At 43.4% G+C, this 23,927-nt stretch overlaps 1 protein-coding gene and 1 long non-coding RNA gene across 13 annotated transcripts in view; one reads left to right on the top strand and one right to left on the bottom strand.

The window, feature by feature from the left end:
- The window catches only part of UBE3A (ubiquitin protein ligase E3A), a 54,487-nt gene extending 45,100 nt beyond the window's left edge, over positions 1-9,387 (bottom strand). For 6 of the 12 annotated variants that reach the window (XM_055801376.1, XM_055801383.1, XM_055801385.1 and 3 more), the window contains exon 1: positions 8,784-9,081. The gene's annotated coding sequence lies outside the window, so the exon portion shown is untranslated. Of the gene's footprint in view, positions 1-4,727; positions 4,818-8,783; positions 9,082-9,222 lie in introns of those variants that run through there. The other 6 variants (XM_055801378.1, XM_055801381.1, XM_055801387.1 and 3 more) reach the window with 3 other exon arrangements.
- Positions 9,205-23,927, top strand: part of LOC114012487 (uncharacterized) — a 31,653-nt gene continuing 16,930 nt past the window's right edge. Inside the window, exons 1-3 of the long non-coding RNA XR_008746761.1 lie at positions 9,205-9,327; positions 18,219-18,314; positions 23,741-23,886. This is a non-coding gene — a long non-coding RNA (uncharacterized LOC114012487). The remainder of the gene's footprint in view (positions 9,328-18,218; positions 18,315-23,740; positions 23,887-23,927) is intronic.

The raw sequence follows: 23,927 nt of genomic DNA, 5'->3' as shown, positions 1-23,927 counted from the left end.
GGAAAAAGTGACAAATGGGCATATAGGCATATAACTAAAGAAATCTAGTAATTACTTTCCAAAGAGTTACTCATTTGTACAGACTACCACATTTCCAGTACTGTGAAGATTTAATACTTAAGTTTCTTGGTTCTAAAACTCTATTAAGAGCAAATAGCTGATTTAGGCTTATCTCCAATATAGATCAAAGTTCCCATCAAGGAAACCCTGATTTGGTTACCTTAAGAGTACATTCAGGTTTTTCTTAAAAGATGTCAAACCACAGAGAACCCATCCAATACCAAAGGCCCAATTCTTTATCAGGGATGTGAAATGGGGTGATCCTGGACTGACAGTCATCAGTCATGCCAGTAAAGCTCTAAAGCACTAGCAGTCCGTACACAATTTTTTTTATTTAAAGAAAAAAGTTAATTAGGGCACCCTACCTGTTTCATGAAACAAGATTGCTATTTCAACAAACAATTATGGTAATTATGTGGATTTATGTACAATTAGGATTAATGAGTTAATGTTATGCAACTGTGTCAATAAAGCTTTACTACCATTCAGAAGAAGAAAAAGAATAAGTTTATCTGAACAATGAGACAGTAACTGATTTTCCTATGTGGAGGTGGCACTTCTACTCCACACCAACAACAGAAATACAGAATATCTACCTTATATTCTACTAAAGAATAATTCTTCATTCACAATGATGCCATTAGGCAAACTCAGTTGAAAGTATTCTGGCAATGTGACCAATTTCACAGCTTGTATCACAGAGCTTCTAGCTTAAACTCCAACATATATATTTGTTCATGTACACACATAGAGCAATGTCATCTCTATGAAATTCACTCACTCTCTCCTAAGGTGCAAAAGCTCCAGCATTCACTATGCACAGAGTACGAGCAGAACAGAAAGTACAGCATGAAAAAGTATCTATCAAACAAACACATCCATCTGGGATCTTAAGACTATTGCCCAGCAATAGGAGAAGTGAAAACAAAGGTTCTCAACATAACTGAAGCTATGCAGTTTAAGACAGTACAATTTACAGAAGAAACAAGACCATAGTTGGAGGAGATGGAGACAAGGGTCTCGCTTGATAACATGTACCTAACAGCAGAAAAGCAAGAAATCCCAACAGCACAGAACTGAGGCTCCCAGACTTCCAGTTCTCTTTACTCAGTCCTCCCCCAACAGCTACCACCAAGGCAGAGCAGGAGTTCTGCAGTCTACTAAAAAAATTTGCTCAAAGGCTACACAACCACCAGCATGCAATACAAAAATTTGTAATGCATGTCTAAAAGGAATGAAAATAATTTCATGAAGTCAGATGTGCTTTCACATTCACCTTTAGTATACTTATTAGCATTAAGCCACATCTGCCTAAAAAAAATGCAAATGGAAAATATGACTAAAAGCATGGCTAACACTATTGCTTCCACTCAACCTAAAGAAATCTTGATCTGCCACATGACCAGAGTCAAGAGCTGCTTGTTTACAACAGTGTCATACATTTTCAACAAGGAAGAGACTTCAAGGCACACAATGATGTTAGCAAAGATGGTAAGCCACTGAATTAACAAAACGGCAGCAAACAAAACTGCGAAATATTAAAGAAATTAATTATAGATCACAGAAAATACTCTGCAACTCTTATGTCTGGCTTGATGAAAGGCATCATGAAATCACCCCTATCAGGTGCTTAAACAATGTTTCCCACTTTTTTTTTTTCCAAGAACTGTCACAACACAGGAGCAGAAAATAGATTGTTAACATAATTTCAAATGAGAATAATTTTCTTCCACAACTGACATATTTATCTAACAACATTAGCCAAATAAACAACAACTATTCACAAACAGCCTTCTTTCAATAAGATATTCAGGTCATAGGAACCATGCAAATGGAATATTTATCATCACCTTACAATGTAAAGGGCTCAACCAATGCCACCAAGAAACACCACTATTTTCTGTGAAAGTGAAGCATCCTCCTGTGCCCTTGACCTCTGATGGGACTTGCAGGTTGTGTGGACTATAAGTATGTATTTCTATGGTCCACAACAGACTAAGTTTTGCTACAACAGCTGAAACACACCTAGATGCTAGTATACCTTGGACTTTCTAAAAATAACATAGACTATATACACATACTAAACCACAATTCGAAACAAAAATCATTGTCTGAATCATTATCTGAATATAAGGCTATACAAATAAAAGATGAAAACATATTGGAAGTAGCGATAGACCTCCTCAGTATTATCTAGCTTTATAAGAGTTTTTGAACTCTTTTAAGATAACAAAAAACATGATACTTTAAAATCAAAATATTTTAGGCATTGAAGTAATCAGCTCAAACACATGAATAACCATAATGCAAAAGAAAAAACTCATCTACAACTATGACAGCATTTCCTGAAATATTTTGACCTGCAGCCCATTTTAGAAGTTCAGCTCCTTTAAGAGTCACACCACCACCCTCTAACACCCCAAGCCTGCTGAACCGCAGCTGCTGCAACCTGGGTCCCAGAGCATACCAGAGCAGGAGCACACAAGCAGTGCCAGAGCCTGGCTGCCTGGACAAGTCTGGCATCCCTCAGCACCGTGCAAGCTTGGCAACATGTTAGATAGCTCTTGAGGCTCCCCTGCACACAGCTCCTTAAGGTAAGGGAGAGTAGGTGTTTGTCATTCTAATCTCCCGATTTCACCGATTTCTTTGGTGTAATGATTATCAACAAGTCCAAAAAGGGGTCCACCAAAGGGAGCAGAAGTGTGGTCTCTTCTATGAAGGAAAGACAAAGAACTAGCTTCGCTCCTGAAAATCTAGGTTGGTCAAGACAGCAGAAGTCCTGCCACAGTCCCCACAGGACACCAGAGTGAAAAGCAGATGATGTGGACTAATCCCTGCCAACGAATTATGCAACAACTACCAAACCCAAATACAGGTTCCACAGTTTTCTGCTTGTGATCCCACTGGCTGATGCGAGGCCCAGCAAGACCAACTGGGTTTCAAACTGAGACAATGTACCTTACAGGTTTTGGTACACTTTAGTTTTGTCTTACTTAGGTCACAGCTTTGAAATTATGTGATACAAGTATTGCACATGAAGGCACATGGAGGACAGGGAGGTGATTCAAGACATCCAGCATGGCTTCACCAAGGGCTAGTCTTGCTTGACCAACTTTGTGGCCTTTTACAATGGAGTGACTACATAAATGGACAAGGGAAGAGCCAGAGATGTAATCTACCTGGACTTTTGTAAGGCTTTTGACACAGTCACATACAATATCCTTCTCTCTAAATTGGAGAGATGTGGATTTGATGGGTGGGCTATTCAGTGGATGAGGAATTGGTTGGATGGTTGCATTCAGAGGGTAGTGGTTAACAGCTCAATGTACAGATGGAAATCGGTGACAAGTGGTGTCCCTCAGGGGTCTGTATTAGGACCAGTAATGTTCAGTATCTTCTGCTGTGGTTGACATGGCTGAGGGACAGGATGCCATCCAAAGGGACCTGCACAAGGTCGAGAAGTGGGCCCATGTGAACCTCATGAGGTTCAACAAGGCCAAGTGCAAGGTCCTGCACCTGGGTCAGGGCAACCCCCAGTATCTATACAGGCTGGGCAATGAAGGGATTGAGAGCAGCCCTGCAGAGAAAGACTTGGGGGTACTGGTGGGTGAAAAACTGGACACGAGACAACAATGTGCACTCACAGCGCAGAAGGCCAACCATATATATACTGGGCTGCATCAAAAGCAGTGTGGCCAGCAGGTTGAGGGAGGTGATTCTGCCCCTCTGCTCTGCTCTGGTGAGACCCCACCAGGAGTGCTGCATCCAGCTGTGGGGCTCCCGGCACTGGAAAGACATGGATGGACTTGTTGGAGCAGGTCAAGGAGGGCCACAAAAACTATGAGAGGGATGGACCACCTCTCCTGCAAGGAAAGGCTGAGACAGTTGGGGTTATTCAGCCTGGAGAAGGCTCTGGGGAGAAGGCTCTGGGGAGACCTGATTGCAGCCTTTCAGTATTTAAAGGGGGAACAGAGAAAGATGGGGATAAACTTTATAGCAGGGCCTGTTGCAACAGGACAAGGGGTAATGGTTTTAAACTAAAAAAGGGTAGATTTAGACTAGACATAACAAAGAAATTTCTTACAATGAGGGTGGCAAAACACTGTAACAGGCTGTCCAGAGAAGCGGTAGATGCCCCAGGCCTGGAAACACTCAAGGTCAAGTTGGACAAGGCTCTGGATCAACCTGATCTAGTTGAAGATGCTCCTGCTCACTGCAGGGGGGTTGGAATAGATGACCTTCAATGGTCCCTTCCAACCCATGCTATTCCATGATTCTATGAAAAAACAAAAAGTAGTACCGTCCATATCAAGCAGCCAGCTGGTAGATCAGTTTGAGTTTGGGCTAAACCATCACCACTGTAATGCACCTCTGGGACAGTTCCACTGTTGACATATGACATAAGCATGATTTCCAAAGGTAAAGTATATGAAGACAGAGCATGTTTTTAAAGCTATTTGGATGGATGCAAATAATAATGCTTTTTGATCCAAAGTTATGATCAGCCACATACTGTGAATATCCTTTCCAAGCCAGCAGAATAATAAAAAAAAATCCAGAAAAGAAAAAGTCCAATCCTCTGCTTTGCTAACTAGAAGCTTCTCTTAACACACACATACCCCTGTTCTAAGGAAATGCAAGTTGCTTCAAAAGGTCACCCCTCTTACCGAAGACAGTGAAGTGAGGGTCCAGAGGGAAGCCACCCATTTAGTTCCACTCAGCTGAACAACTGCAGCTTCTCCTAATTCTTCACCACTCTGTAAAACATGGGTAAAGAACCATGCAGGATGGTAACAGAAAAAGGATCTGTAAAGACTGACTTCCACCCCCCTCCTCCATTCCTCAGTTTGCATAATACAGGAAAGCAAGCTCAACCTATTAGAAGTAGTTAATGCTTCCTTTAAGAGATTTGTTTGTAAGAAAGAATATGAGAGTTCTGTGAGACAGAACACTATAGTAATATTTAATTTATAATGTAAGCTTGCAACCCAAAAGTTTTTCTGTCAATAAATTATGCCAGTCCTAGCCACAAGAAGGTGGAGCTATTTAAAAACAGCAATTTAAAGCGCTGTTTGCTCACACGTTTCTGGATCTCAACTTTATTTGATTTTATCTATTTTATATTTCTCCTATGAGGTTATTTTCCTGAAGAAACATGTCACCAGCTGGTATAGCTACTGAAGTGTTGCTTCATTACAAATTATTACCTTTACACTGTATTTGCTTTCTGCTAATGAACCAGCTACATTACACACAGTACTACTCATATGAACCAGCTTTTTTCCAAACTTTTATTCATGAGCAATACAGCCTTCCGAGGCTGACAGGCACTGCTTATAAATACAGGAAGTTAATGCAGTAAATGTTAAGGTCAAAGTATTTAAGGTGACAAAAGTCACTTCAATCATGCAATTTGCTTATTGCTGCGTCTCTGGGAACCAACTATTTTGCAAAGCTTACAACACTCTCCAGGGGTGGGGAGGAGTTTATTTTCTAAAATAAGTTAATATTCTATTCTAAATGTTACAAACTGATAGCAAATGTATTACCCCTCTCCTTCCATGTACAAATCAGAATTTGATTAATGACAGAAACCCTTTCAAAACCTCTTTTCAATAAAACTCATAGCTACCTTAAGTATACTGGTTACTTCAGGAAAATGTGTAAAACATACTTTCTTTGTTTAAAAATCAGTATCAATTCATTTACTAAAGTGAAGCAAAAACCTGGCCCACAGTACCAGAAACAAAGATTGATACTGGAAATGAGATATATGCCTACATACTTTAGGAATTTTCTCTCCTTGTCCTTCAATTGCACATTCTATTTTTAAGAGTTAGTGGCTTTTATCTTCCAGTGTACAAATACACTGGTGTGGGGAGGGAGAAAGACATTTCCTGCATTTAAAAAACAAAGATGAGTTCTCTCTGGACATTCAGTTAGTAAACTGAAAGCAAAAGTAGCTGGGGAGAGGGGAAATAATAATTAACATAACATTCCTGCATAGCAAAAACTAAGATGATGCAAATTTACAAAAAAGTAAACACTAAATTCATTGCATGATAGCTGTCATATCATATACTACACTAATTATTGTTTATAAAAAATATTATATGCTTAAACATGTTCACAATTAAACATGTTTATGACTACTAAAACTTGACTCAAAGATATTCCTCTCCCCCCGCCCCAGTTATGGGTTTGGTTAAGCAGAACCTCTGAATTCATAAAGAGCTAGTGAAGAACAGATTAAAGTACAGATTGATAATGAAGTAAGTATGATTTTATACTGAGGTACATATTTCATATTTCCAAAGCAAGTTTTCTCCTACAAAAAGTGAAGTTAAATAAAAAAAAAACCCCAAACCTGTTTATTTTCTCAAGTGGATTACAACACAGACAATCTCAAGTTGCTCTAACAGGGACTTTTAACAAGCTGAGAACATCCCTAGATGTTTTTAACATATACACACAGTTTTAAATTCGATTCACAAAAGACATACCATTTGCATATGTCTTTAAGCAGCGGCAGTAATTAAAAAAAAAAAGACTAAAACTTTTATTTCCTGTTAAAAAGGGGATCAAACCCACACAATGTTAAAGAGTCCTGAAGAGGACCTGGACTGAGAGATCTAGGCTTTGAAACACACTGCTGTGAAAAAGTTAACCACCTCTGGTTTTTCAAACCTGCCTTTCCTTCAGGACATTTTTTCATTTGTTGTTGGGGTTTTTTGTTTGGTTTGGGTTGCGTTTTTTTTTTTTTTTTTTTTTTGTCACACAGCCATACCCCTAAAAAACCGCAAACAAATCAAAGCATTTATTGTGCCATCTAGTAGCTTGGTGCTTTTATTTCTAAATTCTTGGGAGATACGCAGGATACTCCAGTGAGAGAAATAGCAAACAACTCCAGTAAACAGAAAAATAACTTGTTAATTCCAGTATGAAAGATGCTACATTAAACACCAAACACTTAGAGTGGAATGGAAGGCATTCATAAAAGAGACATGAAGTAGCTGTAATATTGTGCAGAAATAATTTCAGTTAAAGGCACTTTTTAGCCCTGTAAACCTAAGCAGTGGTCTAGCTTTTCTTCCAAGGTTTGCCTGTATTGAATTGACAGAACATTATTGTTATGAAGACAAGTCATAACCACTCCAAACTGCATCTGTTTTAGAAGACAAATGTATGTGAGGAAAACTATCAAATATCCATAGCAATCTGGTAATGCACATTTCATGTTTTCAATTCAATGCACTAGTTAAACTCTGAATTTCACAGTTATTTTCAGCTTTTGGAAAAAAAGCACCTTCAACTGTTTCCAAGATGAAAGGGCACAGGGTATTGTGCCACCATCCAAACCAAGCAGTTTGTGAGAACCATAAAGTCCATTTTCCAGCAGTTTTCATTCTTATCAAGAGGAACCTCTCACCACATCCATTATTCTCCCACCCAGTCATAAATGTCTAACAATGCAGTTAAGCTTAAAGAGTGTAGCTTCTCCCTTAGTAGGGAATCTCTAACTGGATGCTATCTGCATGAATTAGGAACTTGATCTTGTCTTTTAGACCTCTCCCTTTCAAACCAGTCAAAAAAAATTATAAACTGACAATACAATCACTTAGGTCTTACTTCATTGGAAATCAAAGCTAAAATCAGGTACAATTCCTCACTGAGGAACTTTTCAGTAGAGAGGCATGGTAAAAGTAATTTGACAAGCTGATTCTCACAGAGCCTCAGGTTTGCACTGACTCCTACTGAGGCAGGGAAGTTTCCATACAGACACAGAGGGACCATCCCTGAAGTGATGTGTAAGTCACAGGCTTTGTCCCAGAATTAGAACATCAGTTACGAAGAAGGAAACAAACAACTATTTCCATTAGCTGAAGAAAGAAAGAAGAAAAAAAAAGTGTAACTACAAGTCTATAGATTACAGGTTCTTGCCACTTAGAGGAGAGCTGTGGAATATGTTTTGTTTCCCAAGCAGTAGTAACTTCTGAATGACCACATCACGTCATGTTAGACATCGACTTACAAATCGACTGAACCACAACAACCCATAGAGTTCCTTTCACAGAAACACTGCAGGTACAGGTTAAAACTGAAACCCAGGAAGCCGCGCAGTCAGGAGCGCCAGGTCACATTTACCAGCAAAGCCGCCAGTTCACGAGTTAGCAGATCCAACTCTTCAGAAACACGAACAAGTGAACATACTTTGTTAAGCAGGCCTTGCGCACTAGTTACACACCCTCGCAGTGCTTCACATACCCGTACCTCCCCGACTGCCACAGCCGGCCATGCCGAAGGCACCGCGGTGCCCCGTGCCCGCAGCAGTCCCGCGGAGCGGGCACCGCCGCTGCGCCCTCGGGCGAGACGGGAAACTGAGGCCGGGGCGGGCTGGGTTCACCCAAGGTCGCCCAGCGAGCCCGGTCCCCCCGAGGGGCGGGCAGAGCCCGGAGCCACCCGGCCTTCCCGCTTACGGGGAGGCGCGGGGCGGCCCCGCAGCCATGTGCCTCACGGGGAGGAGAGGGAGGGCCGCCGAGGCCACGCACCCCTGCCGCCGGAGCCTCCCGCCCGCCTTCCCCACCCCAGCCGGGGGATCACCCGGCGGAGGAAAGCGGGCAGGGCCACCTCCCGGCTCCCTCCCCTTCAGGGCCGGCGTGAGACGGGCGCCATCCCCCCTCCCGGCCCTCCCTCGGGCCGGGCGCTGCGCAGCGCCTACCGACCTGGGCGCCACGGCCTGCTGCTCCCAGTCACTCCCGCCGCCGCCCGGGCTCATGCGGGGGCCGCGCCGCAGGCGAGGAGGCGCCGCCGCTGCTGCTGCTGCTGCCGCCGCCAGCGGAGCCGTCGGGGCCCCGGGGCGGAGGAGACGGGGCCGCGGCCTGGAGGGGCGGGGAAGGGAGAGGCAAGAAGCCTGGCGAGGCGGGCGGCGCGCAGGGGCGGAGGGCAGGCCGGGCCCGCGGGTGCGCCTCCTCTCGCGGACTCACTCGCTCTCAGCCCGAGCCCCGCGCCACCATCTTGGGAGCAACGCGGATATCGGCGCGGCGCAAGCTCGGAGGACTCGCAGCGGGCGGGGGTGGGGCGGCAGGAAGGAGGACCCACTGTGTCCCGGCGTGCACCGCGGGCGGGGGCGGGCGGACGAGGCGGCTGCGCCACGCTACCCACCGCGCGAAAACCATAGAGTTCCCGGACCGGTTCCTTCCTGTCTTTTTCACTCGCGGCGCCCGGCGGAAGGGGGTGAGGCGGCGCCTGCGTGCCCGCACGCGTGAGGTGGGAGCCGCCATGTTGGAAGAGGGCAACTAGGGCGATGGGATGGGGGCGGGGCTTCCCTCCCTAAGGAGCGGCGGGCAACCCAGTGCGCGGGGTGGTGACGCGCGGACGGGGCGGAGCCCGCGTTTGAGCATGCGGAGGCTGCCGGGGGGGGGAGGGCTCCTGCACGGGCTGGGGCTGGGGCTGGGGCTGGGGCTGGCGGTGTGAAGGCGCGCGGCCGTTCGGGGGGCGCGCGGGGCCGCCGGGAGCGCGCGCCTGCGCGCACATACACGAGTGTACGGATGCGCGCACGTACGCACACACATGTGCACATACCCAGGCATACGGGCCAGGGGATGTACACGGGCATATGTGTCCGCACACATGCATATACCCAGGCATGCACATGCATGTAGTATGCACATACATGTGGTATGCACATACATGCATGCACCCTGACGCACAACAGGTGCGCCAGCATACATGTACGCACATGCGCGTGCATACATGCATTTGCATGTGCACATGTGCCCCCACACCCGCTTGCCCAGCCACAGGCCGCCCAGCGCTCTGCCGCCCAAGCAAGCACGGGGCACAGCCGCCACAGCACAGCACCAGGCCATGGCTGCAGCCGCGAGGAGAGCGGCTGCCACCACCTCCTCCAAGCCCCTCAGAGAGGTCCCCACCGAACCCCCGCCACCGCCAAGCCCTGCGAGGCTGGGCCTGGCCAGCACGCCCCATGGCAGCCCGCCCAGGGTTTATCAAGTTTAATCTGGGCAGGGGGCCAGGGAGGGAGTGCAGGAAGGGGGACGGCCGGTGGCTGGGTGCTGCTGCTGCTGCTGGCCGAGGCACACGGGGACAGGCAGTGCCTGGCCTGGCCGCCCCGGGCCCCTTGCCAGGCGAGGGGAGGCCAGGCCGGGTGGGAGCTGGAGGCCAGCTCGCAGTGAGGTGCAGGGAGGGCCTCACTGTCACAGCCCGCGGCAGAGGCCACCACGGCATAAATTGAGGTCACTGAAAGCCCCGTGTTACCCAAAGCCCAGACCCTGGGGGGCACCCAGGGCAGAACTGGCTGGCGGTGCTGGGAGGGTCAGAACGCAGCAGGGCCCTGAGCGTGGGCAAGAAGCCCCCTGGTCCTGCACAGCCCTGCGCGAAGCCCGGCTCATCTGCCCCAACAAATTCTTCCGTTGCCTCTTGGGTCATTTCTTTCCCTCCCCTGCCTACGACCAGGCCTATACATTGCAAGCGTGCCTTTTTTAGGGATTTTAAAAGCAAAAGTAAAATTTGTGTTTTGGCTAGTCAATATTGAAAGCAGGTTGATAAAATAATTTCAAAGTTGGGCAAAGCATACAAAATCTTACTCTTTGGGATATTGAGTTTTTGTGTACGTTAACTATATGGAGCTGCAAGCATGGTTGTAGGAGACTAAGTAGAAAGAAAAAAGGAAAATGGGTCTGAATCTTTCTTACATTATCCCTTAATAATTAAAATAATAAATAATTACATAGAAGTCATTCTACCCTGGCAAAGAGTATACTTTTTCTTTTTAATTAAAATGTATAATCTAGAAGCATGAGAACTTCTTAAATGTTAGAATAAGCTGTTAAAACCATCAACATAAATTCTCAAAGGCAAGATACTGAAGCCAAGGGTTTGTTTTGGGCCAGGAAATGTGTGTTTAAGATCTTTAAGAAGACATGGATACATGTTTTTAGCAAAATTTTGGAAGACCTAATGTGTCTGTTACAAGGTAATAGCTGGTAAGAACAGTGGACTTAAACTAAATCATTAAAAATCAGCTCAGAGAGTCCTGGTACTCACAGAGAATGTGGTGGGCAGATGTATAATTGAAATACTAAGACTGAGTGAAGTACTCTCTACTTCAGTGTGGTCTGAAAGCAGGGTACATTGCCGTGCTCAGATAGACATCAGTATGCATCTAAAAATAATAACTGGGATGAACGCAGACTTCTGCATCTGGAGGCTCTTTCCCTCACAGCAGCAAAACCTGCCAACTTTGATGTATTAAAATTTCAAATTCAGGACAAAGTTTATTTGCTAAGAGCTTTCCTGTTACCTCAGATAGAGTAATACTAAGAAAACTGGCTCTGGAAGGTGCACTCTTTCACTGGTTTTCCCTTGTTGTGCTGCCGAGCCCACATGTCCAGTCCTTATCTCCTGCTTGATTATAAGGATGCTATAGGGAAGTGTGTCACAGGCTAAAGTCCGAGTAAGCAACATCAGCTGCTCTCCTCTTGCCTACAGAGCCTGTCTTCTCATCACAGAAGTGCTCAGGCTGGTCAAGCATAGTTTGCTTCTGGTAAATCCATGCTGGCTGTACCCAGTCACCTTCTTGCTCTTACTGAGTCTGGAAAGAACCTCCCAGAGTTTCAGGTGAAGCTGATCAAGACATGTCCTCCTTGATCATACTCCAGATCCTCCTTGCCTCCAGCCCTTAGAGACTTCCCATGAACACCATGATCATTCAGAGATGACAGATGGTGGCCTCACAGTGACAATGGCCAGCTCTCAGTGTGCTTGGTCGCTTCCCATCTGATCCCATGGGCTTAGTCCATAACTTCGTCCTCCTCTTGTGTGAGCAGCACCTTTTCTGTCAAGGTTTGCTACTACCCATAGGGATCTGGGAGCCCCAAGACCACACCTTGCCAGTAGCAAGGGCACCAATCTAGTCTTTTCTGTGTCTTGTGCCACTAGGTGCTCTGCCCCATTAAGCAGCAATACCACAATTTCCTTAGTCCTTTTGCTGCTGATGTACCTACAGATGCTCTTACTGTCCTTCACATCCCTCACCAGTTTCAACTTTGGCATATCAGGCTTAGATGATGCTTCTAAAGCCCTTCCTGGAATATACCCCAGACAGTCATGGCATGGAAGCTGTCTCCATAACTTTTATCAGGTCATTTAGCCATCTTCTTGCATCCTTATAGCAGGAAGGACCAGGACTGCTCAAAATATCCAAGACAGGGACACTGTGGATTTATATGATGGCCATCTTCTTTACCACTCATTCTTTCCAAATAGTAGCTGACACTTGGTTTGGAGTTGGTTTTTTTGGCCCTTGCAGAGCATCAAATGCATTTTTTTCCCATGGAACTATTGATTGCAATCCTGAGATCTGGTCCCTAGTTAGTAGTGAGCAGCTTGTGGTCCATCACTGCTCAGAGGTAATATTGCTTAGACATATCACAGGTTTTCCTCTGAAGAAACCAATGCAATTTTGGTAGAAACCAGGCAGATGATAACAGACAGAGGAAGTGTGCATGATAGATTGAGCTGATGTGGATGCTGGGGTTTATGTATTGCACTGAGTGGGTGCAGAGGTAATGGAAGGAGACTTCTCTGAATAGGACACGTATAAAAAGGCTCTGCCTTCTTTCTGTTTTGTGGAGGCATGGGACAAATCACATTGGCTGTGGACATGCAAAGAATGATACGTTAAGGAATATCCCCAGAGCAAATCACTCTATAGCAGTGTTCCATGGATGACCAAGCTGCATGATGGATTTCACTTTGATTCTGCTAGGGAGAAATTGCTATATTTGGGGAAGTACTAAATCACTTTTAGGCTTTATAGCATGTGCTTGCAACTTTTTTTTTTATTACTCTGAAGTAGCTTGACTAGCCATAGATTAACTATGGGCATTGGTTTCTGTTACAAAGGGGATAATTGTACTTTCCTGCCTCATTTAAGTATGTTACATATTCTGCAGTGCTTGGCTATTAGGGTACAGAAATGCTTTTGCTGCCTGGAGTGCTTTCAGCTACTTTACGTTGGTATAGTCAGCTGCTGGAAAGCAACTGGATCTGCCCAGCTGAGCAGACTCCGAATTTGGAGAAGTCTGATTGGAATTCCTAGTGGAAAAGGCACCACTCCCTCCCTGCTTCCTCCCTAATCCCTGCTGCAGCTCTGGAGCCTGGGTGTGGACTGCAGCTGAGGCGAACAAGTGGTTTGACTATTTTGCGGCCATCCCCTCCACAGAGCAGGCTCCAGTGAGGTGCTTCAATTGCGTGGCTGAAGTAATGCTTTGTAAAAAAGTAAAAATCAACAACTATAGCTAATAACCTGGTCACTAAGTAGAAGCCACACAGAATATCTAATCTTAACATTTGAACATTTGGAAACAAGCGGTTTTTTTTAACTGCTGAAGGGGATCAAATACGACTTGCCTCATACACAAATTATATGGAATAGGCAGCGGTTTCCAGCAGGAGGAAAAGGACATTAAAAATAGAATCCCAAGCCTCTTTCACCATTTACTATTGATGCTGGAGAAATGCCATTGTGAACCAAGTCTGCTGCATATTAATTTCAGTAGACAATGATGTCTCATTTCAGAGCTTTGTAGAAAACAGTTTCCTCTGGAGATGTCTTCGTAAACGCACGCAAAACACCGAATGTGTCCTGTTTTCATTTCATGTGAAACCCCCAATACAAAAGGCCTGGTAATACTTTTTTTGTGTGGTGACTTCTAATAATTATGTGAGTGAAAATCAGATTGTGGGGCTCTGTAAGTGTAACCTCTTAGATGATAGCATCTTTTTGTGAACAATCTACCTTAGCTAATCCTCTTTAGATGGAAGGGGTACACTGAAGTGTTATGAGCCTTTGGGAGCCAAGCCAAAAGCTTCAGCTTGCTGACAGCTGAAGCCTTTATGCCTGCCTTTGCAGATAAAAAGATAAGGAAGGAGAAAAGATCATCAGCAATATAGTGAAATACTGAAGTCCTGAGGTAGAGTTTACTCTGGGCAACTGGGAGGTAAAAAATCCCTGTGGTGGGTGGATGATGATGATGCTGGACTGCGGTGGTCCGTACTCTCATCTGTTCCTCCCTTTCCCTGGTAGAAGTTTGGAGATGGATGGAACATTCTTGACTCAGATCTCATTTTCAATGCAGATAGGGAGACTTGAGCTCTTAAGGCTATCTATAGGGGACTGCAAGTCAGTTGACTTAATACAGTGTAATCCTTAGCTTAAGTAGGCGGTGAAGGGAAGACAGTGCAGTGGAGTGTGCATAGCCAGGCCTTGGCAGGCGAGTGAGTTGCTTTGAGCTCAAGCCCTGGATGCAGGAGAAGTCAGGTCACAACTGAAGTGGGTGTTGCTTCTAACCTTTTCTCCTCTCATTCCTGGCATGATGGTGAGGAGTTAACTAATTTGAAGTGGTTAGTAACGTGCCCCCCAAAACTTAAAGCCTGTCCAACCCCTTCTGGCCACTCCACCCTTTGCCCCTTATGGCAAACGTGACCCCTCTCTGTACTGAGAGCTGTGGTAAAACTCTCAGTGGAGTCAGATACAAGTGATGCAAGTGGAAACAGGGAAACAGGCACTTCACTTCTAAGAGTCATCTGGAGATGGACTAGATATGATTCCCACCACCACATATATATTTGTATACAGGTGTGGGTTTTTGCCAGCGTTGATTTTTAGTGTCTGAAACCCATCTTAGGTTTTGTTATTGGTTTGTTATCTAGGAATAGCAAAGAGAATGTTTAAACTCTACCAAATCACGGCTTTTTTTTATTCACAAGACAGAAACGTTAGTTTGAAAAATATAGAAGCAAAATGCAAGCAGTATTCAGAAAAGTTTATTTCATCCCTTGACTAAACTCAACATTGCCTTTTGTCAGGTATGCCTCCAATTAACTTAAATCCCCCCCACCTGGAGAAAGAAAAGGTGATGAGTGATCAGCGATCATACTGTTGAGAGTGGTTTTCAATATTTCATTCTAGGATCTGAGCTACTTTACCTCTAGTTCTTCATCTTAACCTGAAGGACTGCACTTTTCTGTGGGCATTCTTGAAGGGCCATGCATGCTTCTGAGTTCTGAAAAGCACATTTGATCTCCCCTTTCTCCGCACAAAGAAATTAACTGGTCTCTTGGTTGAGGTGTGATGTAGAGGCTCATGTTGTCTTGAAGCGGTTCCCGTTTCTGGGATGAAGACTGAGCTTGATCGAGTGAGGTTGTTTTGGTCCCTCCCTGCAAGCCGAGGGAGATTTCCCGCTGTGTTTTGCTGAAATAAGCTCATCAGGGGAGAGCCTTGTTTTCCCTGAATGCTTTGCTTGGCACAGTGCCCTCTGTAAAGAAACAGGGTGAAAGGGGAAGCAGCTCATGTGCACCCCTTCGTCTCCGAGTCTAGTGTACCATCTCTCTGCCAGCCTTGCATTTACCTCCTCCAGTCTTCTTGAAGGAGCAGAATAGAAGACATTTCTATTCTTCCCCATGGGGCGAGGGATTTGTGCTTTGCTGCAGGTCTCCACGATAGTTCCTTCGGTCACCTCCGCAGATGAACTGGAAATGCTCTTTTTTTTGGCCATTCTGCATTCTTTCCAGTTCTGTACCATGAAGATGCTGGCACTGCAGGGATTTTCAACCCAGTTTTTCTGCCTTTTTGCTCCCTGCTGTGCTGTATCACGCACTTTTCTACACTCACAGCCTGGCCCTGGTTCCTGACGTGGTGTCTGGTTTCAGAAAGAAGTCTTGAGCGGTTGCTGTAGTTGTGAAAGATGCTTAGGAGCAGTACTTTTATTTACTCAGAGATTTTGTGGGGACATCTTGATATGTTCTGCAGCATGCAGCGCAGCTGAAACTGCCTTACATCACATAGCTATGCAGGTTTGGGTGAACTGTTGTGTTGATTGTAAAAGAGGAGCCTGACTGACAGCTGGTTTTCTGACCACATGCCTACATTATTTTTCCAAGATATATATAGAAGTCTGACTTGCTGAGCAGAGCAAAATGACTTTGTGCAATTAATGTGACATGCTTAATAATGGTTGGAAGGGTGCAGGCATCTGCATTTATCAACCTGCCATGGCTAAAAAAAAAAAAAAGTCTGACAAGGAATTCCAGCACAAACACAGCGCATGTTTTTATAAAACAAGGGACTGCACAATGTCCAATTGGTAATACTGCTTTTGAGACAAGCCATTCAGTTTTTCGAAGAGAAACTTGTATCATGCCAGAAACTCACTTTACCCTTGGGTTGTACTACAGAGTGACAAACTCAGTTTACAGCTTTTCTTCTTTGACATTTTAATGTCGTAATTAGTTTCCTATTTAAACAGCTCATTCCTTGAATACAAAGTATCTTTTGGTTATTAGGACTGCAGCAGCACCTTGGTGAGAGCCAAAATACCAACTATCCGTATTTTTCCCAGTCAATAAATGATTTTTAATAGGTCATCGTGATATAATTGAAAAAATTGAAGGCTCAAGTAATTAGCATACATTATGCAGCTTTCCACACCTGGTATTTTTATACAGTTGCATTAGTAATACTGTTGTTTTACTAATTTTAAAAAAGGGAGGTTTTAATTTGAAAAGGAGGGCACTCCCAAAGGGTGTCTGCTTGAAGATGAAACCTTATTTAGCTTGAGAAGAAAAAGCATCAGCCACAGCTCCAGCCTTTCAGCTCAGGTGCTGGAAGATGCTAGAAGAGAAGCCCGGCTCCCTTGCTTTCCTCAGCAGCAGTACTCATTTTACTGTAGCTCTCGCTGCTGCAGACACAGCTATTCCAGGTTGAACCTCCTGTAGCTATTGGGACCTACCCTACAATATGTCCTTATCCAAAAGGTGGAGTATACAAGTCACAACATTCTTTCATCGGTATATAAACACCAGATGCTTGGCTGACTGCCCTTTGCAGGAAGATACAGAAATAGAAGGGGATAGGGGAGAAGAACAGTTTAAGGTGCCTTAAACATGCCTTATCAGAGTGAAATGCCTGATTTTAGTATTAGGAGGAAATCAAATTCCTGCGTTTTGGGTCTTGTTCCCTGCCTTACTTCCAAGGAACATCAGAGGAGGGGGGAAGGACAAGGATGTGGGAGGCATTGACTATTGAAGAGCATAGCTGCGGAGAAAGGGATGAAAATGTTTGTTTATTACCAAAGTGGAGATGAGTTGTGTTTGAACCCAGAGGTTAAAAGTACTGTAGCTTGTTTGTCTCCTGAGGCAACCACTGTCCCCAGTGCTGAGCTCACTGCAGAAGTGTAGGATTGGGATATGCCGTACAGATAACTGCTGGAGGACGTAGTTTTATGCCTGGGTTCCTGCTACAGGGTGTGCAGGCTGTATCTGACCCATGTGCCTACATTGCCTTTCTATGGAAACTACTGTATAATCCCCATCTCAGCCCCATGTGACATTGGCCTGTGGCCATGTCACACTTCTTGACCCCAGAGCTGAAGTATACTCTGGGCTAGTAATACCTGTGTTGCAGAAGATATCATCCAGGCCATTATGTACCCAGCAGATGCATTCAATAGATGTTTTGTTCTGGGAAAGTATTGAACATGTATCCCATGCATGTCAATCCACCACTGCCCAAACATAGATCTACAGTAAAGGGTCTTCTTTCATTTGTGCTTTTGCTTTCACAGCTTTGCTGTCTTAATTTTATATGTTGTAATATTAGAAAACAATACTTTCTCTCTGTCATGCTGAAGAAATACAGGTATTTTAACTGAGAAAGCGAAATACACAACAGAGGAAAATCCAGTTGAAATATGTGGGAGTTTTGCCTGAATAAGTACTGAAAGGTTTGGCTCTTGTGATGGAAATAGACCTTGGAGTTTTACCAAGGTGCTTCATTGCTCCTTGTTCCCATTGCTTTCCTCTTTCAAATACGATGGCTGGAGCTGTCTGGATGCAGAACTCATTTGAACTAAAATTAAGTATCTTTTAAAGCAAGATCTTCATTCTCTGGTCTCTCAGAAAGCTCAGGTATGAAACAGTGTATTGCTTTGTGTGCTGATTTTCTAAGGTGATGTTTAATCTGGGTGAATTTTATATCGAAAAGGCCAGACTTGTGAGCAAATTATTGTGTTGCTAAAGATCGGACAAGCTCCTTTGAACTAGTTTCTTTACTAACCTAGAGTGATCATTTATTGCAGGCACTTAAAAATAAAAACCAGGCACTTCACACTGTTTAGAGACATTGAAGAAGAAATATAGAGCTCTTCATGCACATGAGAATCAGATTCAAACAGGTACAATAAATGTTAATTGTGACTTCTTGTCAGGCTTTCCTTTGTAAGCCTACAAGTTCCCTGACAGCCTTGCAATTACAGAAAGTAATATTAAAAAAAACCAAAAAAACCACCACAGAGCAGATGTGATTCTGTGCCCAGGGATTATTCTGTTAGCCTGAAAGATTGAACTGACATGACTTTTGCAAAAAGAAGCAGCAGGTAAGTGCTTATATGCTTTTTTACAAGTGATGCCTGATTTCAGAAGTATCTCATCTGGTATACTCAGCTATCTAGAGAGGATATTGAAAATTAATACAATCTCACTCTTCTAAATTGATCAAAATTGGTGTCATTACAGACATAAAGGCATTGTAAAGCTGAATGAATGCTCACAAACTTCAAGGGTAAGATCCTTATACGACATAGATTCTGTAACAGTGGACATCATGGTGTAGTCTGCTGGTTTTCAGTTTCTTATTCTTACTGTATGAACAAGACTGAATGCTTGCCTGTTGTTTAGGACTTCCTATCTGTAATGACCATAAAGGAGGTGAAAAGTCATAAAAATTGCATCTTTGAGACTCAATCACTAGTGCAAACTTCTGTGTTGGAATGGAAAGGTTTCTTTCAAGGCAAAACTACCCTCTCCAGCTTGGAGTGAACAGCTGGAAATTGCTGAAGGGCCTGTCCCTCAGAGGGGAAATGTGGTAAGATGCATTGTGTAGGATGAGGTTTATCTTTCATTACAGTATCCACACTGGTGTTTTAAGACTGCCATGTTATGCTCCAGAAGGAACATCCTCCAGTTTTCATCTTTTAAGTTTGGTTAATTCCATGCTTACAGGCACCGTTATACTCTCCACTTTTCAATTAAATAAATGAGCTCCTAAATATAAGAACTGCCCCCACCTGCTTTTTTTTTTTTTTCTGTCTCCATAAAAACACTCCTACTAAACCTGAAAGCAAGATTTACACACAGTCTTTGCCTTGAGAGTGAATACTGTGGTTTGATTTCTCTGCCAAGACTCCAGGTTCTCAACAGCTTCATTATAAGCATGTAGGATCCTCAGCTAAGTGTTATATAGTATAGTAAGTGCTTGTAGTAATTTATGAACTGGATTTAAAGTTGCACAGTGATTTCTAATGCTGTAATGCTTGTAATGCTGGAAATAGTACTTTCATACAGTGTGTCATAAGTGCATCATATGCTTAATTACTAATTAAGGCATAACTAGCTAAAACACTAGCTATCATGCCTAAATCCCCACCCCCAAATAAAGTGATGCCAAATCTGTAAAATCATGAACTGAAAGTTCTTGAAAATAATATCAAAATTAGTGTCAAAACACTCAGGACTAGATATGAGCCCTGAAGTTGAACACCAAGTGAAGTTCTGATCCTCGGTCTTACTGTGGCAATATGCACATATTTGGGTAAGGATTGCATAAGGAACAACAGCTTTATACTTCAGGCTGAACTTTCTTTAGAAGAAGAAAACACCTCTCATGCTGTCCCGTCACAGACACAGAGGGCATGTGACCTTTATCTTCCTTCCACAGACACACGTGTTTATGGTGAGGGACAACTGGAGAGGCCACCTCACAGAGTGACACCCATTGATGATTCCTTTGTGCTCATATTTCAGATTCCACTCTCTTAAATTAGTAAAAATAAAAGTATACTTAGTACAAGAGAAGCTCATTTTCCATGCTGTTTATGCCACAGACTATATGCAAGTCTTGTGAATGATGGAATATTTGAATTGTAAAGTCTTTTACATTACATTTACATTAAACAACATCCTAGGCCAAGTCTTCCCTGACCTACCTGAGCAAATAATTATCTTATGTATGGAGATTATGATTTGTCTCATTTTCAAGGAACCGTTTCTAGCAGTGGCTGGGCTAGAAAGCATTTTGTTTTCCTTAGCTTGTCTGTTTGTATTTATCTGTGTGTGTGATGCATGAAAAGACAAGGCAAACAGGATAAAAGCTAACACTTGAAAAGGTTGCTTTGGAGTATTAAAACCTACCTGTACTGGGATATCATACACCTATGACAAAGACAATTTTTATTACCCTAATAAGGAATTGGTAGGAAAAAAACAGTGGGTTATTTTTAATTGAAAAAAAAAGTTTTGTGGTTTTAATGACTCCACACATTGTTAACATAAAATGGGGATAAATGGAATACATTGCTAATTGTTTATATAGATGCATTGTAAATCTACGTAAGCGTTCATAAGGAACGACCTTACTGATGAAACCCTTATATGATATAGATTCTACATCAGTGGTTATCACTATGTAGTCTGCTGTTTTACAATTTTTTTTACTGTATGAGGAAGACTTGATGTTTGAAATGATGTATGATATTGTTAGTTTTGTGGCTGTGAAAATGTTTTCAGTCAAGGCAGCATAGATGAACTGGCTTCAGGGAAAGCATCACAAGAGATGTCTTTTCTTTGTGGGCGCTGGCAGAAGCTGATTATTGAAACAGAGTTGCTCCCTGGAAGTTTGTGCCAGGTTCTGATAGCTGGAAAGAGTGACGATTACTATAGGGTTGTCTGTGAAAAGCTAAATTTTATCTGTAGGTAAAGCAATTATAAAGGTAACATATGCACTGTTATCACAATATTAATTTTTTAGCCACTTGGGAAAGTAATGTGAGAGGCTTTGGACAGTCCCCATTGTTCACAGGGAAGGTCAAACGAGGCAGGTTTTGCAGCTTCAGTTGTTTGTACTGTTCTTTGCAAGAAGAGGGATTGTAATGTGCGGAAACCTTGCCATAGACCGAAATTCTCTTTCAGCTGTCTTGTGATTTGAGTTCTGAAACCTGATTTTTCATATATGAATTCATGAATACAAATCAAAGGATCTTGTATCTTTAGTAGAATTCCTTATGATGGTTGTATGTTGTGTTTTCTCCCTGCTCAATGGACGTCATCTCAGGTGTCTACCTCAGCTGGAATTTCAGATTCCATTTATATTGTAGGAATATGGTTAAAATCAATATGATTAATTTTATTCCTTTTTTCTTTTATTTGATGCATCTATACACCACCTCCACATACACTTACACTCGACACAGATAAACTGAGCAGCAAAGTTAACTAGCAAGCATAGACTAAAGGACTGAAATACCCTTTGAGCTCTCTGGACTTCTCAATAACACTGTGGAAGTGGTCTGGTTAAACAACTAATTATCCTCAAAGCATCCTCTGAAGTTGATTAAATTTGGTCTTTGCCAGGGAAAGGGACTTTGAATGGTATATCCTCCGAGACACGAGGCATCTATTTGGGCAGCCACGAGGATGCCTCTAAGCTGTGGTACCGGCACCCTAACAACTCATTAGAGAGAGAGCCAGCATACATCACTTCTCCCCCACTGCCTACCCTGGTTTCCATTGGAAGAAAATTTGTAAGAAATTCAAGGAAGAATCTGTGGTGGGCTCCATCAGTCCCTTCATCTGGACACTGATGGACTGAAGCTTTGGGACACAGTGCAGAAGGCATTGCATTTGCATGTGTTGCATCAGAGCCCTCTGGCTGATGAATTACTAGGCTGAAAATACCTGGTACTGGATTTGGACTGGAGAACTGAATTTGGAAGCCAGTGGAGTTTATGCAACATGGGAGTTGTATGGCCCCAGGGAACAAACCTGGGTGTGCAGCTGCCTGAGATCTGAGTTGAGCATAGAGTAACAGCACTTGGGGAATTGCAGTGAGGTCCACACCTCCAAGAGAGGCTTCCAACTCATTAACCAACTGGACAGGCAGAACCAACCCTGGCTACTGCTGCTAGCCATCACATCCTGAAACAATGTGAGATTCAAGCAGGAGACTTTATATTTGGGGATCAAATTCTTGAGGGGATGTAAAATGGCCCCCTCACGTCTTCTGCAGTGGGTGGCAGATGAGTCATCCTTGCTGCAGAGTGTTACACACCGAGCAGGGATGGGATTTTCCAGTGCATTCAGTACTGACCTAATAACTTCCTTACTGGTGTCATGCAGAACAGAAATGGGCCAGGGCTAACCATTTATTGCAGCTATTTAAGTAAGTGGTGCAAGTAACACTTCATATGTATAACTTGCAGGAAGTCCAAGGGCATTGTGGTGGACATCTGAGCCATGGGGAGGGCAGGTCACAGAGAAAGAACTTCCTTCTCAGATCTCCTGGCTTTTGTTCTCAAAGATTTAAAACAGGTTTTGCCTTCATAAACCAAGTGGTTTTTCCCAATTCCATCATTTAAGTCTATGGTGCCCAAACCGAATGGCCTTTAACGTTAGTCTTTAAATCTTTTAATGTAGTGATTAAACATGACAGGGATTAAGTCCCTGTCCAATAGCAGCTCACCTGGGTGTGTTGCTGGTTAGATGCAGAGCACAAAGCCAAATGCTCTTAAGCACCCAAGCATACTGCCGATTTAAAACACAGCAAGCCCCGTCACGTCTGGTGATTAGGAGGCATTTCTTTTTTATTGAAGATAGAGTGGAACAAAAAGCTGATAAAAAGAAAGTTTTCCAGAGCAAAAAAATAGATTGTGGACAAATGTGTTAGAGCAGAAACGGAAGGATTTTATCCTAAATATTTTTAAAAATATATATGGTAGAGTTTAGATAAATTTATGAGGTATCTAGTCTAATGGAAAAAGAACTTACGTATCCAGGAAAGAAACTAAATTACGCATACAGGGCAAATTAAATAGATTTTGACACAAAACCCATTAACTAATAAAAACATTTTTCTGGTTACCAAGTCACCTAAAAATCTCCCAGGAAATGTCAGAAAGAAGGTGCCTGTCTGAGCCATGGAGCTTTTAATTATATCAGTATACAGCACAGTTATTCTTGAGGATTTTTGCCTCAGTATGTTCTTTTTCCTCCTCATTGTTTTATGTGGGTCTTAAGGTTAACGTACAGTTCATGCATGATTTAAACCCTGTTCTGGAGATAATGTCCTTTTCTTCCTCCTTGGCCTTTCCCTACTATGCTAATTACTATAGCAACTGAGTGCTTCACGTGGCTTTATTTTCGTAGCATCTCAAAGTGATGGTTAGGTAGCATTACTGCACTTTGCAGATTTACAATAGAAAGTTTGAGGTAAAAAATGAAGTAAGTTTTTTAATTTATTGAGGGAAGTACCATTTCAAGAAAATTAAATTGTCTATTGGTGGGTTTTGCTTTTAGCTGGAAACCACTCTGGAAAGTGTGATTATGTCAGTCTGGAAGTGTGATGCTTCCCCCTGCACCCCCCCCCCCCTCCAGAAAAATAAAATTAAGATGTTTTGTGTGCTTGAATGACGAGGAACACATTTGGGTTTTTTGGACTGGCTCCAAATATATAATTTGAAATCTCTTCTCTTTTTAAAAAGAAGTAAACTTGGTCAGTGGAACAGAATCCTTGGCAGGCTGTGTCTCCTAATGCGTGTTCTCTGTACAGAGGTTACGTGATGCTTCATGCTGTGGTAGCTGAAATCAAGACTGGGAGCCTGGGTTTCTAAAAAGCAAAGGAATCACATATTGATACCTGTGGACATGACAACAGCCAGGACAAAAGTGCGAGTTTCCCTGCAGGACTGATACCAGGTATGCAATGAGGTAAAGGCGGCAGAGAGCAGCTGCCAGCT

The sequence above is a fragment of the Falco peregrinus genome, chromosome 4 (genome assembly GCF_023634155.1).
Source record: "Falco peregrinus isolate bFalPer1 chromosome 4, bFalPer1.pri, whole genome shotgun sequence".
NCBI classification, from domain to species: Eukaryota; Metazoa; Chordata; class Aves; order Falconiformes; family Falconidae; genus Falco; species Falco peregrinus.
The sequence above is the reverse complement of the archived record's forward strand: the minus strand, read 5'-3'. Positions and strand labels throughout refer to the sequence as shown.